This window comes from Epinephelus lanceolatus, chromosome 17 (assembly GCF_041903045.1).
Source record: "Epinephelus lanceolatus isolate andai-2023 chromosome 17, ASM4190304v1, whole genome shotgun sequence".
Classification (NCBI taxonomy): domain Eukaryota; kingdom Metazoa; phylum Chordata; class Actinopteri; order Perciformes; family Serranidae; genus Epinephelus; species Epinephelus lanceolatus.
This window is the reverse complement of record NC_135750.1, coordinates 24,289,028-24,302,565: the sequence shown is the minus strand read 5'-3', so window position 1 is coordinate 24,302,565 and position 13,538 is coordinate 24,289,028. Positions and strand designations below refer to the sequence as shown.

Here is a 13,538-nt window from a genome sequence, read left to right as displayed (position 1 = left end):
TCCTTGTTTTGATCCCACAGAAAGAGGCAAAATCTGCTACTATCTGTTGCCGTCAGGACATCTTGTAGATCACTTGCAGATAGCTTGCAGAGAGATTTAGGGTCATTACTTTTGATATTCAGTCTGCTGAGAAAATTGGCCATTTCGGCAAATAGTTGTGGGGCATTTTCCCGTAAGTGGCTGAGGCCCCCTAATCTTGACTGCATACAGTCGACAAACCTTACACCTTCTGAATAACCCAGTCATTTTCTTATACTCATTCAGAAACTGTTATGACCTTTGGGTTGCACTGCACATAGTGCAATACTTTAAAAAAGTTGTACAGAAAATAAAGACCATCTTCAAGCTAAGTTCAGTGACCCATTAATGGATCCATTAACACTGCATATCTCTCAGATTATTAAAGTTAAACGTCTAAAAGGGAGTGCACATTTCACAACATTAAATGATTTAAGATTTCATTTAGCAGTACAATTACATGCATAACCAGTACTGACAAAGTACATAATACTGTCTCACTGAATCATATCAATCCATGTAGTCTACAGAATTCTGCCTTTGCTGAAATTAATGTTACATTTTGTTTGTCAAAGCAATAAATGAAAATTCTGTCCATATTCAAACTGATGTGTCCAGCTATTAGTGATGAAGGTGATTTTTTAGCATCTTAAAAATGTTTGATCCCCGATAAGATGCACAGCTAACAAGTTGTTTCCTCACAACACAAATTTAGATCGAATACATAACATGATACAAACATAATGAAATAGCCCATTATGGAAATGCCTCTATGTTGAGCCTTGGGAACATGGTGTACAGTGCACGAACTGAATAACTCAGCTGGAGTCAGATGGTTGTAGCTTAGTTAGTTGACAATGCAATAATGAAAAGCAATTATGTCTGCCAGCTTCCCACACTTGTCACTAGATTTAGCAAATTTCTTTAGACACCTCCCCGGGTGAAATGATTTCTTAAAAGCCGCAAGCAGCAAATGTTGCTCCTCTTTTGGATTATCGGGGAAAAACAGTTGACTCTTGAGCATTTGGCAACAGATTTGGTGCCAAATGTTGAACCTGATCCACATGCATTCACACTACTTGCTCGTCTCATCCACATAGGTCTGATCACAATGCTTTCCCATGCACAGCTGATCTTCTGTCTCCATAGTGCACACACAGGCTTACAGCTTAGGCACCGTGGGGCAGAGGGAGCCAGTGGGAGAAAGGAGAGAGAGGGCCTGCTGCTGAGCTCTGCCTCTATTTATTCTTGATCGGTTCAGCAATTTTATTCATATGCAAATGAGCAAATGACATCATCTAGTCTTGTTTGAGCAGTGAATACCTTCATTCCTTGGATGGTGGTTGGCAACACTGAATACAGCTCTTACATGCCATCAGTGTCTATGCAGCACAGGGCAGTGGTTGTATTTAACTAGAGGAAAATTTCCAACCTTTTATGTGACTATCCAATCTGTGGATGGTAATGTAAATGACAGAGGCAATAAATTCCTTAGTGTGTGCAGAGAAAGCTGAGTTCCCCTGCTCACAGAGCCATGCCAGCAGTGCCTACATGTACCAGGATGCATTGTACACAACCTTCTCACCCATAGCTATTAAAAAACTCATATTGCGATAATTTGACAGATGTTGCAGCTTTTTTGCACTTAATTTCACCTTTATGAAAAAATTTCAGCCCCTGCAATTTGGATATTGCACTTGGCCATGTTGCAGTTTCAGTAAAATTTTGATTAATTGTGCAGCTCTATAGCCCACTAGCCTCTAGCTATTTCTTTGTTGGCCAAAATATAGCAGTAGGTGACAAAAATACTCCATCAATGGTTATCTGCCCTCGACCCTGCTGGTCTTGGTTGTCTTTTCCAGTTTATCTCAAGGTTTTTTTTTTTACGGGTCTGAAAAGTGAGGCTAATGCGGAAGTGCCTTAAACCTGCATTCTTTCTAATGGCCAGCAGGGGGCAACTCTACTGGTGCAAAAAGAAGTCTGATTGTGTACAGGTCTATGAGAAAATGACTCTACATCTTCATCTACATTTATCACCTCAGTAAACATTTTCCTTATAAGTTTCTGGTCTCAGTTGCTAGTTTGAAGTCTTCTTTGATATGTCATGATGTTCAGTTTGTAAATTATGGTTCCATTTAGAGTAAAATAGATGACAAAGCAGGGTATGTTTTAAGGCATGGCTACTTTATAATTGACAAGTCCACTACCACTGTGGTGTCCTTGGGGTCTCAGTCAGATCCACCCCTCGCGCCAAAGAACCAAGTTTGCATTGGCCAAAATGCCAAAGTCAAGGTTTCAAAACATGAGTCCAGAAATCAGTGGGAGGCGCTACAGTGGCTACACTTCTTTTATACAGTCTATGCTTTACCTAGGGGATCCTAAAGAGAGATCCTGTTTCTGTCGGCATCAGAAGGCAATTTGAGCAAAGGCACTACCAGTCGCTGTTTGTTCTGGGCAGCTCAGGTTCTGAAGGGTCCCTGTCAGCTATATTCTCTTGCACAGCAGTCTCTGCCTCTGTCCACTGCATGTCTTTGGCCAGCCAAAACACTTAAGTATGTATTCTCATCCATGACATCAGCACCTCCATGTCTGAGGCCAAGTCCAATTGTCCCATCTGGGTTGGGAGTGAGTTACTGCCCCTAGCAAGGGAGTTCAAGTATCTCAGGGTCTTGTTCACGAGCGAGGGTAGAATGGAGTGTGAGATAGATCAGCAGTTTGGCACGGCATCTGCAATGATGTGGGCGCCGTGCCGGACTGTCGTGGTAAAGAGGGAGCTGAGCCAGAAGACAAAGCTTTTGATTTACTGGTCCGTCTACATCCCAATCCTCACCTATGGTCGTGAGCTCTGGGTAATGACCAAAAGATCATCACATCCAGAGGGAGCTTTGAGTAGAGCTGCTGCTCCTTCATGTCAGGGGTCAGTTGAGGTGGTTCGGGCATCTGATCAGGATGCCTCCTGGGTGTTCTGGGCACGTCCTACTGATAGGAAGCCCCAGGGCAGACCCAGAATACCCTGGGGGAGTTACATATCTTGTCTGGCCTGAGAACGCCTCGGGGTCCCTCAGGAGGAGCTGGAAAGCGTTGCTGGGGAGAGGGACGTCTGGAATACTTTGCTCATCCTGCTGCCTTGTTACTGCCTTGTTAGATGGATGGATCTATGACATCCTCTGCACTCATATTTTAGGATGCCATTTTTGCTGTTTGAAACGTAGCCAGTTTGTAATACAAGGAAAGAGAATAAGGAAGCTCTGTTTTTTAATGGCATCTAGAGCACACCCCCCTGGCAACCTGGAGGCGAAATCCAGCCTCTAGTTCTTTCTGCATCCAACCATGTCACTATCACATCAAATGACGCCTCTAGATGCAAGAAAAACTTGATCAATATAGTTTATTAATTCAACACTGATTGGCAATGTACATAAAAAGTTGCGAATTTTCCCTTTAACTGTTAATATTCCAAGCTCCAGTGACCAAACAGATAAAATCCAAATTGCCTGATGTCACTATAACACAGACTCAACTCCCTCTTCATTCTAATTTTTCCCTCTTCCACCATTCACACACGCTCTTCTTTTCAACCCACCAATCTTATTGTCATCTCGAGCACCGTTCGGATGACACACCGCACAGCAGAAAAGAAAACATTTGCCTTTTGCTTTCATTTTTGCTCTGATGCAGCATTTTTGACATGAAGAAGTGCTGTGACACCTCTGTTCAACATGCCGCACCGTGCTATGAAAATAAGCACTTTGCTTTTTGATGTTTTTCCATGCTGGGCTTTTAAGCACTGTAGTTTCGGTAATGATATAATTGCTCGTAGTTACGTGGATGAGTTCGAGGCAACACATTAAACGACGTGGTGGGTTTATTTAAATGACATTAAAAGCCCTCTAGTGGGTGGTATACACAGCTGTTGCTGCTGCTCAAATGTTGTAGCTCTATATTGTTCCCTCTCCAGTATCAACACAACTCAGGTAATATATGTCAATAGATTTAACAATATTTATATGTTCCATACTCACACAGCATGTAACGCTGTGAGGGATTAGGATTTTGTTTTTGTTTTTTTTTTTCACCAGCCCTATTTGCAGTTCTGTGTGAGCCACAGAGGAGCGCTGTTCAACAGTCTTACAGCGCTCCATCTCGCTAATCATCCTCAACAAAGGGATGAAAGACATTGTGAATATTTAATCAAGAGTTTATCAGCCTGTTCTGACAGTAAACATAATTGAATGAATCACATTTTCCTTTTGTAGAGCAAGATTGCAGTGAAATGATCAGAACAATCCAAACAGGCTGCCATATACATGAAACATACAGGGTAGTCCTTTTGCATTTGATTCACATCCACGCTATCATCTGTCTAAAACTGCAGTCTGTGTAGAAACAGAGGGTTTGGTTTGAAGGAAGTGGGATATTATAGCTTGTATTTATTCAGGCGCACTATCAATAGTTATGCAGATTCTGTGAATGTAATGTGAATGGAATTGTGTATTCCAGTGAAAGGGTGCATAATGGACAGGCAGATTGATAGTAGATGTAAAACACTCAAAGCATTACCATAGCGTAGCAACTTTATGTTTTCTGTTTCTGGAAATATTACATTTCACTTTTTTACAATTAAATCTACAACCCATTTGTAGCACTTCAATATAGACTGTGTTTAGCAAGAAAAAAGGCCATTGCTGAAATGCCCTGTGCTGCCATATAATTTCACAGAGGGGAGTGTGCAGGAGAGAGGCTATGCCATTTTTCATTTGAGGAGGACGTGTTTGTTGTCGGCTTGGTTTTTTGATGTCGGTTAAGTTTTCCTTTGGGGATGTTTGGGGGCAATACTACTACGATTAAAGTTTGAGAGTGGCAGACTCCAAATGCTCCCCCGGTCATTTGCGAGGGTGTGTACATTATTGGTTGAATCCCATTGTGCATAGCATTCACTGTTGGAGTAATTTTCACTCTCACAGAAGTCAAAGATCAACGAGGATGACACATAGCACTCTGCAGCATCACATTTCTTCCCTTGTCACAGGTGAACTCAGAGTCCCTGCCAGATATGATTATTCAAATTTATGCCACTTTTGTGGGTGCTTTTTTTTTCTCTGCAGTCAAAGGAATGGGAGTGGTGTCTCAGGTACAGCTCTGACTTACTGGGAATATTCTTTTTTATGACAGAGGATTTTTGTGTCTAGAAACTCATGGGTTTTGATGTTCATGTCGATGTCTTTATACACTGTCATATTATTTCTGTTTAAAAAGCTCTAAATATTTCATTTCAGCAGGAGCCGTGCAGGAATACCTGGCCATTACATGGGCAATTTTCTCACAGTTTTTCAAACCTCTTTGTTGGATGCTGTTGAAATGCCAATGTAATGCTTGATCACAGAAAGTAAAGGGACCAAAATACCTCGCCGGTATGCTTATTTGGTGATTGGACAGAGTATTGTTGCATGTCTTTTTTTTTAAACGCAGACTTAAATTGCTTTGTGCCTAATAATGTCTGATAAATTGATTCAAAGTGCTCTCACTCCAACCTAAAAGCACTTGCAGCACCACTCTTCTCCAACAAAAACATATGGTATCTTATTGTAAGACATTCATTTGTTGGATTATTAATGTGCCACTTTTATAAATGGGCCATTTTTCAACTATGGTCCATTTGGGTTTGGAAACTTTAAAAAACCTAAAGCCCTATTCACATTAGACTAGTATTACCCTGAGACCTCTCAGTACTCCCCCATGTTTGTGTTTCGTGTGGTGCATTCACACAGGGTGAGCACAGTTTGTATTTTACTCGAATTTACTGACATTATCCCTCGGATATAATGTGTCAGTTGTAACTCTGCTCCACACAACACAGAATCATCAGCAGTGATGCACAGTGTTAACCTCCTGTTTACTTTAAAATATGGGTTAAACTAACAGAACCGATTAGGGCTGCCACGATTAGTTGACTAATCGATGACTAATCGACTATTAAAATAATCGGTGACTATTTTAGTAGTTGACTAATCGGTTTGAGTCATTTTTCATAGAAAAGTACTATAAAAGTACCCCAAAATACTCTAACTGCAGCTTATTACATTCAGATATTGGCAGCTTTACACACTCTCCCATGACAGTGAACTAAATCCCTTTGGCGTGAGTATGAAACAAGACATTAGATGATGTAATTTTGGGGTTTGGGCGAGACAGACCGACATTTTTCAACATTTTAACACATTTTTCGATGAAATGATTAGTCGACTAATCGAAGAAATAATCGACAGATTAGTCGACAATGAAAATAATCGTTAGTGGCAGCCCTAGAACCGATTCTGCCATACATTTTCTCGTGTTATCCACGTTTTGTTCCTCTGGTGGTTTTGAGCTTGCTTTTTCTGGAACAGGCCTCTTGCAACCAAAATGTTGTCAAAACTTTCATTTATAATTGTCAATGCAGCCTCTATAACCAGATTCTTGCCAAGGAAAGAGGCAGAAACAAGGTGTGGAGAAAACAGACAACCTGAAAATGCTTTTCATGGTACTCAAAGACACTTAACATCAATTAAACATCATTCATCATTCACACATTAAAAGCCGCTTTGAAAAGATGAGTTTTAATGAGTGATTTGAACCGGGAGAGGCTGGTGCAGTCTCACATGTGTTTGGGGAGAGAATTACTGGGATGTTCACACACCACTAACATTATCACAGGACCTCTGTGTTTGGCAAAATGTGGCAGGTAATTTGCATTGGAATTTTTACTTGACAAATTACGAACATGGCCGATTTGCATTGGACTGAGATCACAGATGATCTCTGCAATTATACAAATTACCAGAGGTAATGTACCACTGTAATTGTCATGACCATTACCATATGTCTTTTCCATCACAATCAACCAACTGATGAAAATGACTGTTGTGGAAATGACAACTAGTCACATTTTTTAAAAAAGCTTGTGATATATTAGCTTGCCAATGTCCGTTTTAGCATTAGCATATATACACAAAATACACAAAATAAAGTAATTGTTTTTCTTATTATTTGTTCATTCAAAGGAAAGACGAGCTGTTTGGAAGTGTCAGCCAATAAACATACTCTAAATCTGACAAAAAATGATCTTGATTTCTTCTTGTTTCAGTTCTCTCCATGAAGCTAACTGTATTCCAGCCATGTGGAATGCTTTATTAAAAGTACAGTAGTACCATTGCCAATAGTGGGATAGTTAATGGGCTAAAACTGTACATTAGTAGTTGAGGTAGCACGTTGAAAGGCAGATAGTTAAAGTGTTTATATGTTGTATTGACTTAAAAGTGGGGCGCACTGGTAGTTCACATGGGAAAGGTGTGGCTAGCCCTTGTTGCAGCAGCATACCATGACTTATTCATACCAAAAATTAGAGAGAAAAAAAAAAAAAAAACTTCAGCCACAGCAATCGGTCACATTTCAGCCATTTTTAAGAATTTTCTGTTGTTGTAGCGCCACCCAGTTGCCAATTAAAGTTAAATTTCTCCAGTCACTTTGAGGCATCCTGTTCTACATATCTACCAAGTTTAGTAAAAATCCATATGGCGGTTAGGCCTAGATAAGAAATTAGCTCTCTAGCGCCCCCATTTTGTTTGAGGGTCAATAATGGAGGGGTCCCCTCAGATTATGTGTGGTCACACAGTGTTTTCAAAAAATTCAAAATGGCGGAAAATCTATATAACCGGAAGTTATGAGTTCTTGAGGCAAATTATTCCTCATGAGGAGAGGCATCTCTGTGCAAAGTTTCATGTCTCTACGACATACAGGACGTGAGATATGCCCATTCAAAGTTTGCAATTTCAGTCGGTTGCTATAGCGCCCCCCTTTGGCCAACTGATGTAATATTGCTTCATTCGCATCCTCCCATGACCCTCTACCACTGTGCCAAATTTCACATGGATTGACCAAGTCAGTGAGGAGAAAAACGTGGAACAGCGGCACAGACACACACACAGACAGAGTTTTCATCATTGTATAGTAAGATATTACAACACACATTTTGTTAAAATGGATATTAAAGTGTAATTCAAACATATTAAATTCAAAATTAAGCAGGGTTGAATGTCTCAAATCTGGCTCAGGGACAGAGGAAATAGAGCAGAAACCACACAAAAGTCTGTTTATCACTTTTTATTTAATTAAAAAAAAAAGACTGATCTACCATGTCATTTTTATATGTTCCTTTTGGTGTCAAGTAGGTGCGACTAAAGAATAGGAAATGTGGTTTTCTTTTTCTTATTTCTGACATAGACGCAAATGTTGCGATCGTTGAAGAATCACCCAAACATGATACTTCCCTCACAGACATAAAGCCAGCTGAAGCCGAGATGTCCTGTTTTTTATTTCTTAAAGGTCAATACAAGCTCCATAAACAGTGGATCCTACAACTCCTATAATGCAACTCAATAATGACATTTGTCTGATGTCTCACTGACAACTAACTCAACCCCCCAAGTTTGCAACACTGGCCTTTCGTTGAGAACTCGAAGGCTGTAGCCCAGTCCAAGATAACCCTGCTTACTTCATCACCGTTAATTTCCTCAGACTTTAAACAGCTCCTCCAGAGCCACAGAGCACATCACACAAATGTTTTCAGAGGCTGAGTAGCACTCCTTGTGACAAGTACGCTCATCTCCTTGTGTGAAATCGGTGAAGTGTCCCTTTTTAAGCCACCTTTGTGTGTGAATTACCTTATTATTTAAAAAGCACTGCAAAACTCCAATAAGCCCTTTACATTACACATCTCTGAGTCACCTAGCCTCCCCTGCCTCGAGTCTCACATCTCCTGAAGCAATGTCTTCTTGCTTTAACAGCTGAAGTCCACACACAACACAGAACAGCACATCTAAAATATGGAAACCAATGTGTTGTGGGTGATGCATTAATAAATAGTAAGTAATATGTTGTTGTGCCTGTTACTTTTCACTCTAATGTACTGAAACATTTGATAGTATTATTTAAAAGTCTATTCACTGACCACTGAATATTGTTTTGATGTAAAAATGCACATGTGGGTGTGAAATGTTGCCTAGCAACAGCTGCTGTAAGAGGAGGAAAACAGACGAGCGCTGTGAGAAGAAATTTCAAAGTAGTAGCAAATTTCAGAACGTCTGAGGAGTCTGAGTTCTTTGAATGAATGCCAAGAAACTCAGCGTTGTGAGTTGACGTTCGGTTCAGGTCAGAAACGACTGCTCGTCTCTGTAAACTCGGCCAATAACACGCTCGCTGTGAAGAAATAAGAGGGCAGTTTAGTGTCAATCTACCTACTCTGCATTTTGGTACACGTATGAGCATGTGTGCAGGCTTACAGGTAAATCAGAGGTAAAGGAATGGCTGCTGTAATTAGTGTTTATCTGAGTAATGTGTGAAGTTACCCCTTTGCAATTTGGAAAAGTAATTAGTAAACAGCCATTGATTACTTTTCCTGAACTTCACGCTAACAGTGGACAGAAGCCATTCTTTTCCACTTTCTCACTGGGATTTAATTGCTGGGAGAGTGTTGAGGAAATAACATTTATTTTGGGGAAGTGCCACGCCATATGTGCAACTGGGTGAAAAGTCTGTTCTTAATATTGAGCATTTTGTCCTTAAATCCACATCCTCTCAGCACAATGCCAAATCTGAGGCGGCGTATGTTTATCAATCACACAGCATTCAGCGTGGTATTGACAAGTAGCCCCATGAAAGATTCATTGAAGAGGCGAGCAGCAGCCGTGCCCGCTCACTTGGAATTTCTTTTGTGAAGCCACAATGCTAAGAGGCTTGCGGTGTGCTGTCTAATTGTATTGCAGGAGATATAATGATAGAACACAGGCTACCCAAATTAATTGAGGCTTGCCAGTCACAGCACAAATTATGCAGCAAATGCTGCAGTGCTGCGTGTGAGAAAGTCACTGCACCAGAGCCAGAGCAGGCATCACAGTCAGTGTAGGTGTAGATTATGGTCTGATACAGAGCTTGTTGCACTTAAGGAAAAACCTACTAACAGATCGCTCCTGACATCTTGTGCAGCCGGCACTGTGCTGCGATTACGCTGCATGATTATAAATTGTATGGCTTCTTTCTCCCTCTCTGTTTTCGATCATATTTGATGTATAACTCTACATGGTATTGTGCTTAAAAAGGAATATCAAAGTAACAGGTGGTGCTCATCTTCCTTATATATGTAATCTGTGTGACCCATTTACATTCTGTCTGCTCACAGGTATGAAACACTGAGCACAGCCTCCACTTGCAGAACTAATAGACTCTTGACTCTAAATCACTAAATTACTTGCGAATTATAAATTCACCACCAACGTGTTCCACATTATCATTTGCTTTTTGTAAGAATCTGAAATATGATTAGAATAATAAGCCACTTAGAAAAAAGGAAAGAAAAAACAAAAACGTTTGCATCTTGCCTATCAGCCAGTGGAAACTGTTAGAAGGGCACTGGCGCAGTGCATGATGTTTTACTGCCATCTGTTGCCAATACTTTCAGATGTTTTATGCAATAGTAATATTTTAATGATGATCCTCCCTCATTATTAATTTTCTGCCGGGGACTGTGAAGGAGGCGCATTCAAATAGGATTGTAAAGACAAACACCTACCATCAGGTTTAACAAATACCTCTGTGTAAAGGTGCCGTGCTGAAAATATTTGCAGGGTCCCTTAACATTGCAGGTAATATTTCAGTGGTGATCCTCAGGAAAGTTGCAGTAATGCAGTTGTACTGAATTAGTCACACACCAGACACGGTCTAAATGAGGATGTTAGAGATGACAAATCACTTATGATTAGAGCATTAGCCAGATGAAGAAATGCATAAATGATGATTGAGTAAGTAAAAATGATCACAGCCATTGTGGTGGTGTGTGTTTGGAGGAAATGAAATATTCATACGTTTTTGTGTTTGTTTACCCCAAGTTGGGAATTTGCTATTGTTGGTCCTGTGAGACCCAGTACTGAATGGTGCACAGGGAGCCCAGTAAGAAATTACACAGTGTTTCATCTCAGCGTTAGACAAACCCCGGCCTCTTTTTCCTTCTGATTCACTCTTAAGTTTGTTTGTGTAATAAAGTCCGTTGCGGCTTTGTGTTTGTATGTCTGAGTCTGTGGTGTGTGTGTGATGACTATGTGGAGCTGTAAGGCGCATTCGTGGCTATGTAGCTACTAGACCAAGTAAAGTAGTCATAGTCATCTTTATAAATAGTCATCTTTGCCTTAGAGCAAGACCCATGTAAATTAGCCTGGTGGAGCATTCAATGTGCTCACGAGAGCTCATCAAGTAACATCATCCTGTTTGCTTAGTGAGCATGCTCTCTGTGTCTCATAGGGACAGTCTTTGCAGCATTAGCAGGCCAAATAAAAAGCTACTGTAGTAAGCACCAATGTGTCTCGAATGCCCTCAGAGAGAGGGAGTATTGTCACGGTGTTGTGATGTTTTATACCTCAGCGACTGTCCGTTTTTGCTGCACAAAGACATGGATCATAATTTGAATCAATTTAGTCTTTTCATTAGGATCTTGTTGTATTCTTATGGCTTGAGAATGAATGGTGGGGTAGTGTAGTATTCGCTAGAAAAGATAAAAACAACACATGAATAAAACTACTAATAAAATACTTTAAACAGACTCCACTAACACCGATTACAAAGCACATGGGATAAGTTAACCTTCAGGGCTCTCTGAAAGAAATGTTTTCATTCTTACCCAAACCATCATCTTTCTCCTGAAACTTCAGGGCTATCTGTGGCTTAAAGCCCAAAAGGCCAGAAACATGGACTAACAACATCGTTCAACAAAAGTATCAAATTCAGCTCATTAATAACTGCCAAGGTTCATAAATGAAACAACTGTTTTTTATCAGTGACCCATTATTAGCTTTAGCATGTTTACATTGCATAAATTAGCAGAACAGCTAGCAGACTTTACCTCTACTCTCAGCTTAACAAGTTATATGTTACTATTTTTCATATTCGCTGCTGCATCTCGCGACAGAACAGTTCAGCTACATTTTAATCCTGCATGCACATTTTTTCAGCCAAACATTGTTGAAACTGAGCAGCTAATGTTGCTGTAGTGAGAAGTTAGCAGGATGAGATGCCCGACCAGGCTACGTCCTGTTTTATCTCGTAACAGAATTGTTTACATACACCATGTGCTCTGTCTGTTGACATGTATTTTCTCCGAAATCCAAACTGTTTCCACAATATTTTCCTCATCATCTTTTTCTCAGTTGCTTGCCATCTGCCTGCCGCTGTTTGACAGTGACACAGACTTCCAAAATAAAAGCATATCCTAAAGATGACGGTATGGATCAATGTTTTCACTTTGCATCGATGATATTGGATCATTGATCATTGAATCAATGTATCGATCAAGACAGATGGAGCGTTACACCCGTACTGATGACACGCACAAAATATTCATTTTTTTGCCCTTATTCCGAAAAAGACAATATCCCTTTTTAGCTGTTTTACATGGCAACTGTGCATACTCTGATTTACAGTGCTCTAACATGTCATTTATTGCTATCATGGTAATATATAGAAATGTGGAGCGGCTGGAGCAGATTGTCATTTTGCTTCTTTGCTTCACCAAAACGGGATTTTCTTAAAGTTTCCAACTGGTGGCGGACTTGTTCAACTGTGCAAACGCAGCCTCCACCTCTCAGTCCCTCAACCACCTTCTTGAAAAAGTCCTGGTTACAGAATTCATTCATATCTGGATATGAATGAATTCTGTAACCAGGACCTGTTAATATCAGTGTCTGTCATAATGTTTAGAAGCAAATGTGTTTCTTCTTCTTCTTTGAGTCCTTTTCTTTGGGTATGCATCTGTTCCCCAGCCTTGTTGGCAAGTCTGTTTGTGCACAGCGTATCCATGACAACGCATAGAGCCGACTATAAACAGACAAGAAGCCTTGTCTCGCAAACTGCAGTAAGAACCCCAGTAAGGACATATTCTGGATGTATTGTATACATGTCCAAAGAATGCTATTAAAACCTGAATAAACCCACATCTTAGTCGGGAGATGCTAAAGTCAGAAAATGGCCTAACTCGCTGTTTACGTGAGCCGCATCAAATCCAGGATATTGTCATATTTGAAATGATAGTGGAATATTAGTGTGCATGTAAACGTTCCCAGTGAGAATGGGAGAATGACCTCAGAAACACTTGGCACCTCAAAGATGGTGATGAATTAGACGTCTTCTCTGGCTGCAGTTCACGTTTACAGTCTTAAGTACGCCTTAATCCATCTGTGTTTGTGTGTGTGTGTACAAAGCAGCTCTCATGATTTCCATACCTGTAATTAGTCTTACCTGAAGTTGCATGCGTGTGATTGCCTCAGGGAGGCGTCCTGGAAGGCTGTTTCAAATTAGCAGGAGGGCGATTGCCCTGATTGTTTCCATCTGGCCATTAAAGCAGACATTTGAGTGTTTTTCGCTCATTGACGGTGGTACAATTGCAAAGAATGGATGAATGAATTTTGCAGAACCAGATTTGCAAATAAAAGTATTACGTG

The 13,538-nt window shown here is 40.4% G+C and overlaps 1 protein-coding gene across 1 annotated transcript in view; it reads left to right on the top strand.

The window, feature by feature from the left end:
- Positions 1 to 13,538, top strand: part of eys (EGF-like photoreceptor maintenance factor) — a 218,546-nt gene that overhangs the window by 160,984 nt on the left and 44,024 nt on the right. The gene's annotated exons all lie outside the window — the stretch shown is intronic.